Consider the following 20,388-nt stretch of genomic DNA (forward strand, 5'->3'; position numbering starts at 1 on the left):
CAGCCTGTAAGGCCCTTCAGGAAGAAAGACAGAATGCATGGCAGCCTCTTATACCAAAGATGGACCGCCAAACAGGCAGTGACAAAATCTGAGACTGGCCCAAGTGCAATCACCTCGACAAAAGCAATGACATTGTATGTTGCCTCCTGTTGCACTGGAATCACTTGAAGCATCAGATGCCGACATAAACACCAGACCTCACTTTTCAGGTTTCCCGTACCAAGAGTAGAATGAATGAATAGAATTTATTGGAAAGACAAAGAGGTCGACCTGAGCTAGTGCGCTCTAGTCTGCTACTCTGCACTGGGGAAGAGGGAAGCGGAGTGAAAGTATTGGGATGGATGATGATGATAAGAGAAGTGGAGAGTGCTTATGTACATGAGACAGTTGCCTCGCTAGAGCCGCTCGTCGAGCGTGGTGTCCTGCAGGAAGTTCAACAATACTTTTGTTGCACACATTGAAATTGCAGTGTCAGGCCATGGGCCGAGGATAGCTTCCTCCGACAGTAGTTGTCTGCCAACGCTGGCTAGGAAACTGTCTAACGTCCTTCGCTCCAGCATATATGCTGGGCAGTCGCACAGTACATGTAGCAGTGTTTCGGGCATCTGGCAGTGTACACAATCAGGGCTGTTCGATTGGCCGATTAGGTGTGCGTAGCGACGGGTGAAAGCAACGCCGAGCCGAATCCTGTGTAGCAATGATGTTTTGCTCCGTGTAAGCTTCGGGGGTAAACAGAATTTACCGTCTGGGTCAATCATATGTAGATGTCTGTGAATGTTATCAGAGTGGGCTCTGTAAGCCTTTGTAAGGTCCTGCATGAGTGCCTTGATCATGGAGTTTGTGTCACGTCGCGAGTAGGCAATCCGTACTTCATCAGAGGAAGAGGAGGCCGATCTAGCCTCACTGTCGGCGAGTTCATTATCAAAAACACCACAATGGCTAGGCAAGGATTCACCCACTGAAACGTGATCACGTGGCCACTTAACTCGGCACTGTGATAAAGTTCGACGATTTCCAGCACGAGCAGATAGTATGGTCCTTTGTTTAAAAAGTATTTTGGCACCTGTAGCGCTGATTTGGCATCGCACAATATTGTCCATTTACGGGGTGTCTGCGTTCTCATAAAACGGACAGCCTCCCGTATTCCCGCAAGTTCCGCAGCCATAGATGTCGATTTGTAGTCTAATCGAAATCGTTGAGTAATTCCAAGTTGTGGGATGACAAATGCGGCCGTTGTGGCAGATGGCGTGACCGAACCATCGGTATATACTTGTCCAGTCCCACTATATAAAGTAAATATATGGGACAGGGTGAGCTGCTTCAAGCCAATGGAGGAAACGTGAGATTTCTTCCTAATTCCGGGTATATGAAGCCTCACTAGTGGTCTTGGAAATGTCCATGGAGGTGTTGCGGGGATGTCGGTTGCCTGGAATCTTGCAGGTACAATGCTTGCGTGACATGCAATAGCTTTAGAAAAAGCACAGTCAAGGTTGATGCTTGGAAGCGTTGACAGTGGATGGTGTGAGTGTCTGATTAGCAGGCAAAGATAGGTTCGCAAAGGTTCACAAGACCTGTATATGTCGATAGGACAAGCCCGTGCTTCCGCTATTGTGCCCTTAGTTGACGTGCAGCGTGGCAAGCCAAGACATATCCGTAGTGCTTGAGCCTGAAGGCTCTCCAGCGTGCGTATACAAGATGACCCCATGTTAGATAACACAGGCATGCTGTAGCGTATGTAGCCCACAAAAAGTGCTTGGTACACTTGGAGCAAACTTCGCTGAGAGGGGCCCCATCTCAGTCCTGATATTACACGAAGAACCTGTATGAAGTTGGTCAGTTTAGCCCTAAGCGCAGTAACATGTTTGGTCCAAGAAAGACTGCGGTCTATTATCACGCCAACAAATCTATGGTGGGTGACTAAAGGGAGCGCCATTCCGTCGACAACGATTGGATAATTTGACATCGATTTGCACGTAAATGCCATGACTGCACACTTAGTTGCAGCCCTCTACGGCGCAAGTACTTTGCCTTTATGGTAACCGCATGTTGAAGCCTTGCACGCACTTGTGGACGTGTGACCCCAGATGACCAAATACAGATATCATCCGCGTACGTACTGATACGTGCTGTTTCAGGTAGCTCGTCTGCAAGGCCCACCAGTATCATATTGAACAATACTGGGCTAAGGACACCACCCTGCAGAACACCCCTGCAAACTTCATGTCTATCAGTCTCGCCATCCGAAGTGGACATGAAAATGGTGCGGCCACTGAGGTAACTCTGCAGCCATGCATACATCCGGCCACCAACACCAATATCCTCAAGCGCCTGAAGAATCGAATGGTGGAAGACGTCGTAGGCACTTTTGACGTCCAGAAATATTGCGCATACCAGACGACGGCGTCTCTTTTCCTGTTGGACAGAAGATACTAGGTCGATCACACCGTCAATGGATGATTGGCCTCTTCTGAATCCATCGATGAAATCAGGAAGTCCACCACTTTTCTCGAGTAGCCATTCCAGTCTGCTCAGTACCATCCGCTCCATCACTTTACCGACACAGCTTGCCAAGGCTATTGGCCGATAATGTGAGAGATCATGCGGGCATTTCCCAGGTTTTAGCAAAGCCACAAGACGACTGCACTTCCAGTGATTAGGCACAGTTGCTGTGTCCCACGTAGAGTTGTAGAGCGCCAGGAGAATTTCTCGAGCTTCTACTCCAAGATGACAAATCGCGGAGTATGTAATTCCGTCTGGTCCTGGACAAGTTGATCGGCGGGAAGAAGATATCGCAGCGTCGAGCTCGTGCATAGTAAAAGGCGCGTCCAGACGGTGATCACTAGATGACAGAAAAGTCAGTCGTGAATGGGTTGGTATATCGTTCGAGGAGCTCACGAGTAATTTGCAAAAGTCATCGGCGACCTCAACTTCACGCCGGCCTTGCCGTATGGCCACAGCGCTGAACGGGTGAAGCTGTTGTGGAGGTGAGCGAAGGCTTCGTACAATTTGCCAAATTCTAGAGAGAGGTTTTCTCGGATCCAGAGAGCCACAGAATGATCTCCAGCGTTGTTTGTCAAGCTTGTCAAAGTGGCGCAGGACATGACGCTGAGCCCTGCGTGATGCAGTGACGTCTAATGGTGATTTGGTCCTTCTGTATTTCCGTTCTGCTCGACACCGTATCGCGCGAAGTCGCTCGTACTGGTCATCAATAGATGATCTAGGTGAAGGTGCACTGAGGTGTTTTGTTGTGTCACGTAAAGTTGCCGCGATGACATCTTCAATATTGGATGGTACTTGGATGGCTTGACATGCGGTGGTCACAGATTCTCGAAATGTTGGCCAATCGATAGAACGCACAGTGTGCGGAACTGAGGGATGTAACCATTTCAACTGAACATATGTTGGTAGATGGTCACTTCCATGGGTGTCGAGATCAGTACACCATCGTGTAGCAGACAGCAGGCTTTTTGAAACGAACGCAATGTCAAGACAACTGCTGTAGTAAGAGCCTCGAAGGTATGTTGGCGAGCCATCATTGATCACCATCAAGCCTTGACTAAGCATGAAGTCAGCCAAGTCTCTACCGTGGGCGTTCGTCGAAGCAGAGCCCCACATGGGATGGTGGGCATTAAAGTCACCGATGACTATGTGGGGACCCGGACAAGCTCTCAGTATGGACAGCAAATATGAACAGTCTATGCTCGATGTTGGGGGTATATACCAGCCAATTACTGAGAGTGTGCGCCGCTTGTACTTCAGCGTTATGCAAATGTACTCGTTGGAAGCGTGTGCAGCAATGTCTTTACGAAGGCACGTTAAATTCCGACGAACAAAAATGAGCACTTTGCTTAAATTGTGATCATTCCTTGACCACAGTGGCACATATCCAGATACGCGTAGTAAAGACGTCATGTTTGGTTCACATATTACAGCCACGGGAAACTGGTATTTGAACATCCATTGCCGAAAGTCTGCGAGGCGGCCTCGTAGGCCTCTGGCATTCCACTGCATTATTGCAGATCTTCGTAATTGGTTTTCAAAAGAGAGCGCCATGATGCCTTATTGTAGAGCCGCGTGGAGAGGTTCCAAAGCATCTAGAACATGTAGCGTGGTCTTAGCAACCGGCGTCTGTAGTCCGCAGAGAAGTGAACGCATCGTAGTTATCAGGTGTTTCAGCATACTTCGTACATTTTCATTTTCTGTCCTTACGATGCCAACATAGCCTGTCGTCAATAGACGACTTCTATACAGACTAAAATAACTGCACATGTTATCATCGATCAGTGATCCACACTAATCAACACTATTGCCGGTGTTGACAAAGTTCACAACAGAAACATCGACGTGGGCACCGTTTAAGTCATTATCATCACTGAAGGATACGTTGTCGCCATCACTCTCATGGACCAGAAAAGCAGCAGCACCGTGCGCAGAATCTTTTTTTTTTCTTTTTGCATTTTAAAGCTTTCAATAGCTGCACTGCACATGTCAGAGTGCTGACAGGGGTCAAATTAACTTAAGCAGCTTGCTTTCACATTTGAACTAAACGAGTTTTCATTCTACAGCAATGTATTTTTTCTTGTAAGGGACTTTCGGCACATTCAAATTAAGCAGAAAGTTGAGTAACCCAGCATATAATTAGCAGGTACTGTAGCACATGAACATTATCTCTGTGTTTCTCAATATTTTGTGTTTATGGTCTGTTCATATTTTTGTGAGGCAAGATTTACTCTAGGAAGCTGAAAACAGTTATGATGGACTAACATGTTGAAACAGAATAGAATGCTGGCAAATATCTTTGATGTGTTCTTTTATTTTTCAAGCCAAATTTGCACACAACTGTCAAATGAGTGTGTTTTGCGTTCCATTGACGAGTGTTAGTGCTTGTAGCCGACAGATATATTCTTTATATGTGAAAAAACTAGTACGAAATGGCTGAACCCTTTGCGTGTAATAGCTGTATGTTTCTTGTTCCATTCGTGTGCAGCATTCAGTTGCATTGTTTACTCCACTGCAACACAACAGTCTTTTTCCAGCAGTAGACCCAGCAGCGACACGACGAGCCAAGTTCCCATAGCTTGTTCTCCATTTTGCAGATAGAATTTTTTCCTGTGCACAAAATATTAGACATGTAGCCGCTGGATGAAACATTTTATGCCAGAACTAATGCGTTTCCGGGGCATGTACTGCTTCCAAAATAGTCTTCCTTTGAAACAAAGGCTTTCATTGACCGACACGGCTCATCTTTGCATACAGAGCACCTGAAACATGACCACAAGTCTGGTCAAGACAGGCGACAGCTTTCCAACTACCGGATTTAGGTGCTTGTCCAGTGCCTGAATATCTGCAGGACGCCTTGTAAAATGGCAAGTGGAAGAAAAAAATAAGCACTTCCTTGCTGCCAACCAGCTTCTAAGCTCTTCTTAGACTAGCCTTGGAAGGGTGTACGCAGAGAAACTGCAGAACAAGGTGATTAGTCTCGCATGTCTCGCAGTCAATGAGATCTTTGTCAAAGAACTGAAGTAAGCACTCCGCCATGCCAGCACCATCATCTAGTTGGAGGTTCATTTGAGGAGACCCAGTAAAAGGTAACTGAAGCGGTAGACAACGATTTGTGGTATGAAGTTTTGATCATATGTGTGCAGTTTATGTCGTCCACACTGTCGTCTTTACCATCATCAAAGCCGAGAGAGAAAACCCATGCTTGAACAGAGTCGGTTGAGGCCAGTATGAAATCGTCTTCACCTGAGGACGAAGTTACAGCAATTCTGTCTTTTATTTTTGTATTAAAACCAAGTGTTCAATAACCGACTCTTCCGTGGGGGCAGTCATTTTGAAGTTGAGCATATCCGGTGCAACATTGAACCTCCGTGCAAAGAATCACTCTTTACTGGATGCTGCACATCGTCTGTTGTTTCCTAGAAATGCAATGCAATGGACGGCCCAGAGCCATCTGCGTCCATTAAGGATTTTGCAGACACAGCTTGTAGAGCTACTGGTTAGTGGCTAGATGGCAGGTTCAGTTTATGCCTTATTTCAGAACAGGAACAATTACTACTGTATTCCAGCACTCAGGAAACTGTCCAGAGGTCTAAAAGTTATTAAAAGGTTCCAGAAGTATATTAAGAGTGTAGTCTGGAAGGATGGTTGACGACATTGTCTATTCCTTCTGGGCCAAGCACCATCTTTCTATATATTGCTACGGGGTATTAACGCTATTTGGAGCTCTCCTACTATGAATTCTTGTTTGTATTTGGCATTCAAGGTCTCTGTGTTGCTAACTTTTCTCTTTTTCAAGGCTTTTTCAATACAATATCCAGTATTCCTCAAGGTTCTATGCTTCCCTCCTTTACTCAGACATGTGCTCCCTTACTCTGCACTGCTGTGTTGGGAGTCCATGCTGGTACGAGTCACGTTTCAGTATCAATAAACCTAAAGAACGTTCAGTGTGATTCAAACTCCTGCCTTTTGTCACATGGAGTGTGCTTTACTGATGCTCCAAAAGAGGGCAGCATAAGTTACCTTCAGCAGCTGATATAAAACAAATTGGCGGTGACAAACTCGCGCAGCGACCAACGCGTAAGCATTCACAATTTTCGCAATATTTCTTGTATATAATATACAGCGGGTAAACTTTATGGCACTGTCCTTTGTGAATCACATAACAAAGTTCCAATGCATTGAGAGCAAGAGCAAAAATTCGTGTTTATAAGACGTGTTCAAAGCGGGTCCACATTTGTGGGCAGAAGTTGTGGGTGTGTAGATATGGTACGTTCTTTTCCGTGTTTCGCAGCATGTTATCTAACGGATTTTGCTTTAACCTCCCCAGATGGGTTAGTGCTTGATCTTTTTTTTTATATACACTGGGAAAAGTACAGTCCTTGCTAATGACATGAAAGCCAGTGGCCTAGGAGGAGCAGTGTTAGTGCAGCTTGTGGAGACAACTGCGTAAAGGTCACATATTTTCACGAATCAATATTTTAGTACACTGAAGACTTTGGTTGCTTACCTCAAGGGAACAAGTTCATGCCTAGAAGAGTAAATCCAAACCACACTGAGGGTGCTACTGTAAACCTTCCCAATGAATAGCAAACTAAGCTGTGGAGAATTGACTTTCCTCGTGTGGGAGAACATAAATCAGTGTCTGGTCAAATGGAAAGATAACAATGGTGTAAATTCCTTTGCTAGTGCTGTCGTCTTCATGCAAGTGCTGGTTGAAAGAAAAAAATATTAAAGTAGAAGTACCGCAGCTGGGAAGTGTATCGAAATATAAGCAATTGATGAGGAGAGTGGACCTCATCGACAGGTATATTTCATACGCTAATGTGAAGGTCAACTCTAGGAAATGGGCTGTTAGGATGCTCACAGATTTCGTCAACAATGCTGTCTGCAATGCATGGGTTGAATACCGTTGCGAAGCAACAGCTTTCCACCTACAACAAAAAGAGGTGAGGTCTCTCCTGTCTTTCAAGGACGATGTAGCCAAAAGATTAACCTGATATCGCCCAAATCAAAATGGTACCAGTGAATAAAAGTACGAAAGTAGACCAGCAGCTCCAAAGACCAGACCAGCCTAGCTGCCTGCGGTGACACGAGAAAATGGTTTTGACCACTTCCCAGAACTTTGTCAAATTGAAAATGCAATGCGATGCAGAAACAACAATTTCAAGGCAGAGGCGAGAGAGTTTTGTGCATGAAATGCAATGTTTTCTTGTGCCTGCAAGGGTACAATTGTTTCCTTTATTTTTACCATGCTCTCAACTAATGTTTACATTTGTGGACTCTTACTTGTATCGATTGAAAATAAGAATTTTATGACGATTTTTTTCTGCACTTCTGAAACCATTTCAAATGAAATTTTGAAAATGTGTGCTTTCTTGCCTACATTTTTTTGACAGTGAAGAGATTAAGTGCGATTTGTACCTCCCTTTTCGGTCTCCTTACAGCTTTTACTTTTGAGAGCTATTACAAGGTTTGACTATGACCACTGGTGTCAATAAATTATTTTCGGACTGGTCACATGGTTGTCTGCAAGGTGTCAAAGAAAAAGCCACTAAGGGATGCAACTGAGTACAAATCATGACCATTTGGGGGAAGACATGTGGTTAGTTGTGCAACCCTCTCTCCGCAAATGTAGGCGCCTGGATCCACCGCTGCCTATAGGTGCGAGCATTGGTTAATGAAACTAAACAGTAATAAACACAAAGCCATGTGAGTTACAGAAATTACGAGGCACCAGGAACCGTTTACTTATTTCTTTACCTGCAGCCCCTTTACATTCATGAGCACGCGCAAGTATTTAGGTGTGCAAATTTGTAAAAACATTTCCTGGCAAACGCACATCAGTCACATTACTAAGAATGCCAACTGTACTCTTAATTTTCTCCATAGCAGCTTTTATCTTGCCCTTGCTTCGTTAAAATTGTTATTGTACAGAACCCTTGTGCGTTCCAGACATGAGCATGGATGCCCTGTATGGTATCCGCATATAACTTGCTTGCCACTGCTGTTGAAAAAGTACAAAACCACTTGGCTCATTTTATAGCTTCTAAATACTTCCGGAGAGTATTACACTGATAAAGACAATATTAGATCTTCCTGACGTTCGTGTAATGCACCGTGCTTCCCGTTCATGCGCATTTCACAAACTCTATTATTTCAATGAGAATCTTAAACAGTTCATTTTATCGCTCCCAAACGCCACAATGCATTGACCACAGTCCAAAAGTTGGCATTCTTTTATGGAGAACTAACATTTACTCTGAACCTTTTCTTCCCAAAACTGCTAAAGAATGGAACCACCTGCCCGCCTGCACCGTCTCCATTCAAGATGCCACCACATTGAAGACCACGCTATATAATCACCTTTACTTAAACTAGTCGCACGTTAGTACAGGCTAGCTTTTTCTTTATTGTACTACTGTTGCTTAGTTGTTGTATAACTTGTAACTAACTTTGGCAATCTATGATGCATTTCGATTTTGCTTGTGAATATTGCCCGCTCCATTCTATAAAACCTGAATGGCCCTGAAAGTAACATAAATGCAATGAATTTAGTCAAATTGTTCTGGCTGTTATGAAAAAGTGAAACGATATATTGCTATGTCCTCTATTCAGAGGCCAATCTCAAGCAGGCACAGGCACAGGGATTAGCCGGGTGCATGTTTTATCGCGCTGTGCTGGACCAAATAAAAGTTTATTCACTCACTCACTCACAGGGGTCATAGCCACAGCACGTTAACAGTTCAGTTCACCAGCAGCGTTAACCACTTGCTGCTAAGACACAATGCAGGGAAGTGACAAAGGCTCCTGCTAAGCATTCGGTTCATGCCAAATGTGCAGCGCTGCTATTATCGATGAGACGCCGTAGTGACACTGTTGCCTTGTGAGTGACATTGATGCGAGAATGCCACCAAGTCCAGCTTGCTTGGCTGCTGTGCAGGGTCATTTGTTTCGTGCAACCTCACTGTGTTACAAGCCATCCTCTCTAAAGAATACTGTAGCTGCATTCTGCTTTTATGCTTAAACTGCAGTTTGCTTCTTGAAACATGAGTCGTGAAACATTGCAGAATGAATACCGCATGCTATGCACGGTTGAAGGGGCCTACTGCTCTTCCAGTGAAGAGCTGCCCCGTGTCTGTGTGCAAATTTTGTGGAAAAAGAATGCCTGTGAGTTCAGCAAGTACAATTTTGTATGACGTTTCGCCCATAAACATTTCCTTTATTAGTTATGGCAGGGAAAGCATATTATATAGAACAGCAATGTTGGAATTCGCTGTCAACAATTCGTTGCCCACGAAGCTTACATCAAGCTTCGTATTTCTCTAGTGAGCTGCTCCAGTCAAATGCAAGCACTGTAATTATACGTAGGCAGGCATGTATTTCTTATGAATAAATATTCTACTACTTCCCACATTCTCTGGAACAGGCACTACGAAAATGCTTTGCCTCTAAACACAGCTCCGTACCATATGTACGTAGTTGTAACGAAAGAGGAAGGAGGCCATCTCTGCAAAAGCCTGCACTTTTGTTTAGTACTCCTTCCACATAGCTTTTCCTTTCCCCATCCCTCCCTCTGCTTTGTGCTTTTCATCTTCACACTCAGCCATGCTGCAAGTTTCCAGTACAACTTGATGACCAGTCTAGCCATCGACGATAACTCTGGAGGGAGGCATTGACTGTTTCAGTATGGTCGAGCATTTCACAGACGATTATTCCTTTGCAGTTGGAGTGTGGCAGGAAATCCTGGACACAAAACAGCAATCTGCTGTGATGACGCATCGTGCAAACAGCGAAACCCTCTGCTCAGACATGTGATGCATGTTTGCACCATTACCCCTGACGAATCAGGGGTAATATTGATTAGGGACATTGCATGCTGCTGCAATGTTCATGTTCCAATGTAAAATGAAAGGCGATTGCTGAGTGGAAGCTGTAACAATAATAAAAAATGACCTGAGCACCATATGCAGTGGGTAAAATAGAGGTACGAGTTTTATGCGAAGCATATTACGAGAGCTCAACCCAGCTCCTCAGGCGCGGCGGTGTCGCCTTCAATGACCTTTGACCCCATGCCATAGCACGTGACACCGTGACGTCACGACAGAGGAGAAACAGGGCTCCAACTCGCGCCGTCGCTCGCGGCGTCGCGGCGGTATATAAGCAGCTGCGCTTGTTTCTAGGTGGCTTTGGCTCAACTCTTGCAAGATGGGCTGGGTGGGAATCGAACCAGGGTCTCCGGAGTGTGAGAGGGAGACGCTACCACTGAGCCACGAGTACGATGCTTCAAAGCGGTACAAAAGCGCCTCTAGTGAATGCGGTGTTGCCTTAGAAACGAGCTGTTTCTAAGGCTCAGGCGTGCGTCGCTTGCTCAGGCGCACATTTCGTTGCTACGCCGAACGCTGCATTGCTCGACGCTCACCGCGTCCAATGCGGGGCGCGTAGTCGCTGCGCCGTAGCCCATTGTCTTACACCCCTTGGCGGGTCGACGGGAACGCTGTCGCGTTCCACTCTTGAAGGCGAAGCAGAGTAACGCATGAGTTGTTTCTTCGTCTAGCCGAACCAAATATAGCCAAGCAACAGCAGTTCACCAGGCTAAACAGTGGTTCAACAACTAAAATAAAGGCTAGTATGCTTCGCATCCTGGGCTTAACCTTAGCTAAGCCACAGCCATTTTTTCAGGGAACAGAGGTAACTGTGCCAAAACCTGTGGTCTCTAGCCTGTCTGACAGCAGGACTTCAGCTGAATGGGCAGATCTTCGATAAAGATGACATCAGCTGTGTTGGTGGTTTTGGCGTCCTTCAGCGACATGTTACTGAGTCTGAGGTGAATGGCCGCACCTCTGACCAATGACCGCTCTGAAATATGGACATGTGGCTCCAATGGATCAGGATGCATCTCTTTCCCAGGACCTGTGGACTGGTCAGGGTGCTAGTGATAGCACGTCTAGTATGAGAGGAGACTTTGCCCACAGTGGCGATGACAAAGGCCACATCACCACTCGCCGTGATTGGAAAGGGGGCCTCAAGGTCAAGGGACAAAAGTCGACTGCACCACCCTCGATGGCGAGCTAAACTTTGTGCCAGAAGATCAAGAGCACCAACAGGCAGCATGCTGTCGCCAAGGCCTTGAAAGGGTGCACCAATCCAGGAATAGTGTGCGAGTGGGGCGTAGTGTCGAATCAGCGCCGTATGTTCAGCTCTAGTGAGCAGAAAAGCCTTGAGCTTCCCCCATTTGCCGTTAACGTGCACCCACAGCATTGGAAGAAGGTGTATGTGGTAAGGAATGGCCGGACACACAATACGCTGCAAGGCCAACACTAGTATATACTTCCTGAATACTTGACCGGCAGTTACCCGAAAGATATGTTCTTGTTCAAGATCAACAGCAAAGCCAATAAATCCTCCATAGCGTCCTGCAGCAGCATTCATTCGATGATATGGCACACCCCTCTGACAATAGCACTGACTGTTCTTACAGCAAGTCATTTATTGCTTGCGAAATCCATCGATTCACTACAACTTTAAACTGAAACCATGAAGCAGTCTTTTAGGGTTCCATTCGGAGTGCAAGAGTACACTTGAAGCAGTGGAGCACAGTTTATGCTGCCTTGACAAGAAAATGTAAAATACCTTGTGCAGTGATGGAACAGCCATTTTACCTTCTGGCGCAGATCTACATAATATACATTAATGGTCTACCCATTGACTTCTCATCATGCGTGAGCATATCTGCTGAGTGCATTATCTATCGTCCTATCACCAGCTCCGATGACCACCTGATCCTTTAAAACGATTTTAACCAAATTACTAATTGTTGTGACACTTGGCTAATGACTAAATTCACCAAAATGTAAAGCAATGTCTTTCAGCCACAAATGCTCTAACTCGAACCATTCCAACTGTATCAGAAATGTCCCATTATCTTGGGCCTTATTATTAAAACATCTAGGTGTAAATCAATAAAGAAATGTCTCCTGGACTTCTCGCATTATCATATAGGAAAGTTTATTCAAAATAAGAAAAGTACACAGGAAATATTGCACAAGATATCTGAATCCCTAGCTCAAGGCTAGTTGGGATCCATGCTAGTAATTACACACAATCATAACGGCAATGTGACAAGGTATAAATAAATCATACATATGTTCCAAAATTACCAAAATTACTTAAAATGTTTCAGTCAATCCAAAATACAGTTGCACATTTCATTTCCCAAAATTATGAGTACAATTTTAGCATAACTCAAATAAAACTTCACCTTTCACTTCAGCTGCTAAGTAATCATCGCAACATAGCCCTTTTGTCATTACATTCAGAAGTACACGCACTACACTAACAAATGCTCCCTACACCTAGAAACATCATCACACAGGTCGCACGAATTACACAATCATCTTAGCTTCATGCGCATCTACGGTAAAACTGAAGCATTCAACTCATCTGCAATTCCATGTGCCATTCGTCTCTGTAACAGCCTCACCGATAACATAGTTATGGAAACTGACCATGATAAATTCCAGCGCTCAATCAATTCGCTTAACCCTTGTTAACCCATGATATCATACTCACTGTTCGGTTTTATTTTTCCTTTTTCTTTGCACTGTAATACATTTGTTACAAACTAATCAAGTTGTTTTTTTATTGTTCTGATACACAGCTGTATGTCACTAATATGTTTCTGTAATTTAAAAAGGCTGTGCACCTGGTTGTTTTTTTTTTTTACCTGCATACAGTGATGAGATTGCCACTTTTTATGTGCTTACTTTGTTCTATGCCCTCTTACTTAATTCCTCATGTAGGCTCCTTGTAATGTATTTTTCAAAGAAATAAATAAAATAACAAATATCATTTCTACAAGAAACGGACATTTATGTGTTTGGGGCTCTTCAAGAAAGCAAAAAAAAAATATTTTTCAACAAGCATGTGCAACGAATACCATGCACTACCACATGCGTGACTAAAACGAACCCTTAGCTCATAGGTGCTGCTTGGATTATTTGAAAGCCATCAAAATTACAACAATGAAATCTGCTCTTCTGTTCATGCAGGGTTACAAGGAAGGTCCTCAGTAACACGTAAAGCATGTGTCTGCAGTTGAGTATGCGTACAACAAAATATATTCAAAGTGGCGTCGCCAACAACTATGCTCTACAATGTGCGACCGAACATTATTCCAGCCTTCTTTTGGATTTGACAGTCTCCTTGAGCAAGCTTCATGCGACACTTGTATGAGGATTACAGAACTGCAGGACAAACAAGACCATATGGAGGCAGTACATTGTAACCTCCGCCGGAGAGAAATGCGACGACAGTGAAAACAACATTAGAGGACTGACGGCAGTGGCTGTATCTGTGGCTATGGCCACTCTGTTGAATTGCAGGTTGATGACGATAGCACACATTAAGCTTTGGTTTCAGTTTTGCTAACGAGGCAGCATGGACAAAGCAAGCCTCCTGTTCTCAACAGATCATCAAGCTCCTAAAATTCCAGCGACAAACATTCAGTGGTGAAATCTTTCAATGGCCTGGATGCTGGGAGCAGCTTAATGCATCAGTTCATAACAAAGGTCTCACAAAGGACGACATATTTTATTGCCTACACAATCTATCGAGCTGTGCAGCCATGGCAGCGATTGAAAGCCTCCAGGCTACTAAACTGTGCTGTATGCCGCCATTGACATCCTCACCAGTCGCATCGGTTACATGCGTCTCACAGTTCAAGAGCACATGGGTTCCTTAGAAGCACTACTTACCTTTGTTTGCTCGAGTGATATCTAGGGCCTGAGGAAGTTGCATCACTTATAGTCCAGTGCCACTTACGAGTGTTGGAAGATCTTAAGGTTAGCTCCAAGACATACACCACAATGATGACAAACAACCTGTTCAGGGCTCTGCCGACTGACACTGTCATAAGATCCAACGGACGAATGGCACCTTCCAATGACGAATGTGAAAGTGGCAGTATCATTTGGACAGGCAATGACTTTCAAGGTTTATGATGTACCTCTGCGTGGAATTTGAAATTTGCCAGTGAAGCCGACACTGTGAAAGCAATGAAAAGAGACACTCCCACCCTAGAGCGAAAGCTACTCTGACATTACAGCCACCAACAGCAACAGCTTCACACTTTTCTTTGAAAGTAAATAGCAATGCGTGCATTGCCTGTGCTTCATCAAACCATCATAATGCAGCTTGCACCTGTAGCATCACCAGAGAAAAGAAAATAAAGACGTACTCCTCTGAAAACTGTTGCCTTCATTGTACCCCACAAGAACACCGTGCCCACAACTGCTGTAGAAACATACAATGTAGAAAATGTAAAGAAGGACATGCATCTTCTATCACCCAACGTGGAAACCAAAGCAGCCTGTAGATCCAAGTATTTCAAGTACAGTCGCCACTAAGAGTCTTCCTGCAAGCTCTCACACAAGCTATGAAGCAGTTCTGCTCCAGCCGTTTTACCTGATGATTATGGAAGATACAAATTGTGCTTACATCCGAGGCACCGCAGATATCGGCAGCCAGCGCAACTTCACAGGGGATGACATCTCCAAAACGCTTGCATACAAAGAGGTCGGCAAGATCACTCTACGCCTGAATTCCTGCAAACAGGATCACTTTCAAGGCTGCGCGCGCATCACAGAACTCAGTCTGCGTAGTTATTCCCCCAGTCTGGAGTACTTCATCCCAGTCACTGAAATTTCCTTCACTTGCAATGACGTAGTGCATTTGCAGACAAAAGAGAGAGGAGAGATGGCACCACATCCTTGACAAGCTGATTTTACCTAAAATGTCAGTTGAGGAAGTTCATAGAAGCAGAAATGAAACTTTGCCCCATTACAGACTCCGTTGCACTTGGCTTGTCCTTTAGGTGGATATTTCAAGACCACTATTCCTCAGATAAGTGGTAAACATAGTCGCATAGGCTAGCGTACTACGTGTAAGTGCCTCCGTTCAGTTGACATACACTATTCTGCAAAAGTTCTGGGAAATTGAAAGAATGGGAATTGCGACAGAAGAGGACAGTCTTGAAAAACTCATTGCTTTTATCAGTCCTTCAACTGTTTCAAAGCAGCATTGGATTTGCCTGTGGTTGCTATGAGGTAGCCTTCTCATGGAAAGAAGAGTGTGACTAGCTAGACAGCAATCAAAGAGAAGCTTTAACGTGACTGCATCTCCGAGGGGAAGAAAATAAAGCTTAATAGGGATTTCGTTGCGGAATATGGCCCGATTACTAAAACTCACATGAGGACATGCCTTGCTAAATACAGACAAGAAAGAAGTGGTGCGCCATCTCTCGGATTCATTACATTCCACATCACACTGTCGTACGTAGAGAGTCAGCACAAGGACCTGACTCCTGTCACTGAACAAATGCTTAGAAAAAGGACCTAATCTTCCGACTGACTCAGTTACTCCTCTTGTACATTTTTCGATTAATCAAACTGCTTTGACAGCTGATATTTACAAAAGTTCTTGGCAGATGAAACCTTAGGTTGATGTCTTTATAAGTGATGGTTTGCACATTACAAGAGACTCGCTACAAATTTCAGTGACGAACGTGTCCCATGACCACCATGATAGACTGCATAGAAAGCAGTACATTTATACAGTATAAAATCTTCTTCAGTCATAACATACAAAGTGCTTAAGCTTGACCTTGCAGAAACGTGCTACAGCACAACAGTATAATGAGAGACATGCAGGGAATTTCTTGTTGCCAAAGAATGAACCATACCCACTACGAGATATTGGCCAAGAAGCACAGCTTTACAACTGCTATTAGAATTGTAACAACAAAAAAAAAACTTACCCTATCAGCACAATTTCAGGCACAACTGCATACCGCAACTTCTTGCTTCATCGCCACCTGGAAGATACACACACTTATGTTTTATAGATAAAATGTTCCTATGTTCGTATGCAAATGTTGCCTTGCTTGAGTTTAATTCCACTTTTTCAAGCATGCATCCATGGTTTAATGGGTTGAGCATTGAGCTTCTGGAGCTGGGGGCCACAGTTTTAAACCAATGAAATGTTTTTATTCATTCATTTTAATTCTAGACACAACTAGAGACATCTAGTGACCCAAGCAGACCATAAGTGGCCAGAACCTGACAAACTGCAAGGTAGGGGCAGAAGCAAAGAAAGTGATTACTTTAAAAGCCTTTCTACCAGATGCATATCAAGACAAAGATACTTTCCAGTAAGTTGAGAATAACCAGACAGCCCTTTGGGATCACGAAAAGTCTATTCATGCTAAATGTCATTCTGTTGCAACACATGTTGTCTGTGTAAGGTCTACTACAAGCGACAGCCAGGTAATTAGTTGAATATTTCCATGCACGTGACCTCCACATTAGATCTGCAACACAGGAAGAAGCACGACGACTCTACAGATAAGTTAACGCTCCGACTGAGTCGACGGGTACACAGCTGAGGAAATGGCCAGTGTAGTCTCAGCATGAACTCACTGCTGCAGGCGAGGAAACCACCATTCTTGCTAGGAGCCATATAGGACCCTATGACACCAAGTTTTGACAGTTTCCTCAAGATCTACACTTGGGTTTCTGGAGACTGTATCAGAAATATATGACCCTGTTGGAATGTCTGCACCTTTCAGTATTCAAGTGAAGCTACTGTTTAAAGAGCTGTGGCAATTGAAGATTGGTTGAGACAGTGAGCTGCAAAAACTGTAGAAAGTAAGGAAGCTGGTGCTCAGAGCTGCATCATACTCCTGGTCAGGTTGTCCCTTGTTAGGTGAATACCGAGCCAGGAAATAATCTGTTCAAATGCACATGGTTTGTTATGCCAGCTAGGAAGCTAATGGAGCCTGCGCATTTTTCCGGTATTTTGGACACGAGCACATGTCCGCACTTGTATATTCAAGAGTAGCAAATATAAAGAAGATCCCGCTACCAGGACTGTTACCTTCTTGGCACATTGCTCGGAGCCAGGTTGGTGAAGTTCATGATTAGCTCCCTCAGAGCATTTGCAAATAAATAGATGCATGCTTTTTGAACCAACTGTACAGTCACGCTGCATTGTATAACAGGATCACAATGCCAATGTCAGCATTTCGTTGGCCAGCAGTGTAAGAAATTGAATGCAGCTCTCATCAAACAAGTGCATTTTCCAATAGTAAATTTCAATGCTACTGCACTCAAAGGAGGTTTGAGTGAATGCTTATTTCAAAAAAGGCAGCATGGTAGGGAGGCTTCTGGGAACGGATACTAAGAACTGCAGTTCCAGCCTCCAGAAGCTTCTTAGCAAGGTGAAACTGATGCCTCAGGAATTTGGGACGATGTTGTATAAGGTAAAGGCAGTAATGAAGTGCAGGCCTTTCACTTACATGTCCTCATCACCAGAGAAAATGGAAGTACTTACACCAGCCCATTTCCCCACTGGTAAACGACTCACACGCCTTCCTCTATTGCAAAAATGAGATTGACATTTCAGTTCCAAAATCCACAGTGACAAAAGATGGCGTCATGGCACAGTTCCTTGACCAACTTTAGAAAAGATGGCAGAGAGAGCATCTGCCGAGCCACCATTCCGCATGCCATGTAAGTGTTCAAGATCAAGCTTTGAACAATCTAAACAATGGAGCTTGTGCTTGTTTATCAAGATTAAGCATCATGACAGCTATGGAAGAGTGGGCAGAGCACAGAGGTACATTGAGGACATGATCAGAACATAAAAATCTGTTGAATTAAGCTTTCAAACAACTCAGTAACATGCAGACATGTCCAGCAATTTCTTTAATTGAGGTTTTATCGACTCAGCAGACTCAAACTACATGCCTTTTCAGGGGCAGAAGATACGGAAGATTTTTGCTTCTTCTTGTGCAAAGACATACATCAACTCCAAGAAGAAAACTGAGGACAGGGACAGCGTCCATCATGAACTCTGTCATAGGACTATAATTGATTTACTTGTAAATACAGTTTGTTCTCACAATGGTCATGGCCTCATTTTGCACCCCTCCCCTTCAAGAATGACAGAATATCTAATTGAATTAAAGAACTGCCATACTTAAGAACAGCAAGTTTGCAAAATTGCACAAAAGGCGTCATGGAGGCTACTCAAGCTGCAAAGAGGTTGCCTAAAGGTATATACCTGAAATCAGAATAGAGAACATGCAGATGGAATGAGCCACTGCTCTATACTAAAACAAGACTTTAGCTTCTCGCTACTGGATTCGTCCAGTTTTTCTAAAACTTATATTTCGACTGCCCCATTAATAGGCCTTAGGTTAACATTGAATCGAAAAGATGTCGGCATCATAGAGCAGAAATTAGGACAATCAGAGCTCTACAACATGAAGATGAAAAGAACTTAATTTAGGACAACCTCCACAACAGGGAAGGCTACGTGTTTGACTATGAAGGTGGCATGCACCAGCTCTCTCCAATACACAGATGTTGAGCGGGCATTGGACAGTCATAGCAGCTGCTACTGGCACAATCCTGCTCTCCAGGATCAGGATTCTCCACTGATGTAACGTTAGCAGAGTGGCTGGAAGGTACAATGGACTGTTGATTGGAGTTAACAACCTTCCAGCAGAATGAGAACATCTTGCTCTTTGTAATTTCCTTGCAAAAGCTTTTGGAATAATAGTGATGGGCAGGCAGGACACCAGCAGAGATCAAAACAACCAGGGGAGTTCTATATCTCCTTGCATGTTAACATTTTGCATAGGGCAACTATCAGAGCATGCTTAAGTCAAGACGAGTTTTCACACACGTCACTAGAGAAATATACTCCACTGCAAGCTGCAGAACTGCCAGCACTGTATAGTTGCACCAATGAAGGGACGAAATCAGCAAATTAATTTTCAACACTTCCTTCAAAACTTATATATTGATGACTAAGTGTCGTAACAGGTGCCATTGAATGACGATACAGTTAAACCCCGAGAAAGAGAGGTCAGTAAAATGGAAACATCGTTAAATCAACATCTGGCTATATTGAAATTCCACGCTTTTGCTAAGCACTGTCGGCAACCGATTCTTTTTTACTCGGAAGGGGCGTAAGGATATAACTTAACTCCGCTTTCCCGTTCCCCTTTTCCCCTAACATGGGTAGGCGTATACCATCAACTTGCATAACAAAAGTTTTTCCGTTACATTTGCGGTAAATGCGTCTGATAAGTTTGATATGCTTTCTCTGGGAATTTGTCATCTTTTTCAGCACCTCGAGGGCAGCTCCTTTCAATTGCAATCATGGAGAGCAACCTTTGTGTGGTATCACGAAACGAGGCGACATCCTTTATCACGCGGATGGAGATGGCTGGCAAAATACTTACTGGCCTTGCTCTCAGGCGAGATGGTCACGCTTGTCATTTCCCACACGAAATAGGGAGCATAGGTTTTGCAGACAGTAGAAGCAACCGGCGCACCAAATCGCACGCCGAGCACGCCAAATTTAACATAAAAGAGGGGGACATGGAGGAAGGAAACTGAGGAGCCCTGCCCCTCAGTTTCCCCCAATGCCTCCTTTACTAGTAAAGGAGGCATTGGTTTCCCCTTTGCCCCCCTTTTTGCTGTTCCGGTCTCTGTTTCCTTTTTACTTCCGGTCACTATCTCCATCTTTTTCTCCCCATACCCCTTCCCCGTGAAGTGCTGTTGAGGTGTCCTCCTGCATTTATCTCTTCCATTTCTCTTTAAAAATCACTTCACACACACACACACACACACATGAGAAAAGTGTGGAGGAAGTGACGTAGTACGTTCTCCTCTTTTTTGGTTATTTTTTATTTCTTTGCCGTAGCAGCCACGCTTTGTTTCGGTTCTGTGCGCTCACACGTGTTGCTCCGTAGGTTTCGTACCGTGGCAAAGGCGCCGTGCGGGCAGGTTTGCGTTGGTATTCGTGTTTTGTTGCGCT

General features: G+C 44.3%; 1 protein-coding gene across 2 annotated transcripts in view; it reads right to left on the minus strand.

The window, feature by feature from the left end:
- LOC135899357 (zinc finger protein 782-like) overlaps positions 1-20,054 on the minus strand; it is a 29,484-nt gene extending 9,430 nt beyond the window's left edge. The window contains exons 1-3 of one of the 2 annotated variants that reach the window (XM_065428619.2): positions 19,811-20,054; positions 16,316-16,372; positions 14,998-15,104 (exon numbers count right to left, since the gene is read on the minus strand). The gene's annotated coding sequence lies outside the window, so the exon portion shown is untranslated. The remainder of the gene's footprint in view (positions 1-14,997; positions 15,105-16,315; positions 16,373-19,810) is intronic. The other variant, XM_065428610.2, reaches the window with a different exon arrangement.
- Between the last annotated feature and the right edge of the window lie 334 nt (positions 20,055-20,388).

Source organism: Dermacentor albipictus, chromosome 10 (genome assembly GCF_038994185.2).
Source record: "Dermacentor albipictus isolate Rhodes 1998 colony chromosome 10, USDA_Dalb.pri_finalv2, whole genome shotgun sequence".
Classification (NCBI taxonomy): Eukaryota; Metazoa; Arthropoda; class Arachnida; order Ixodida; family Ixodidae; genus Dermacentor; species Dermacentor albipictus.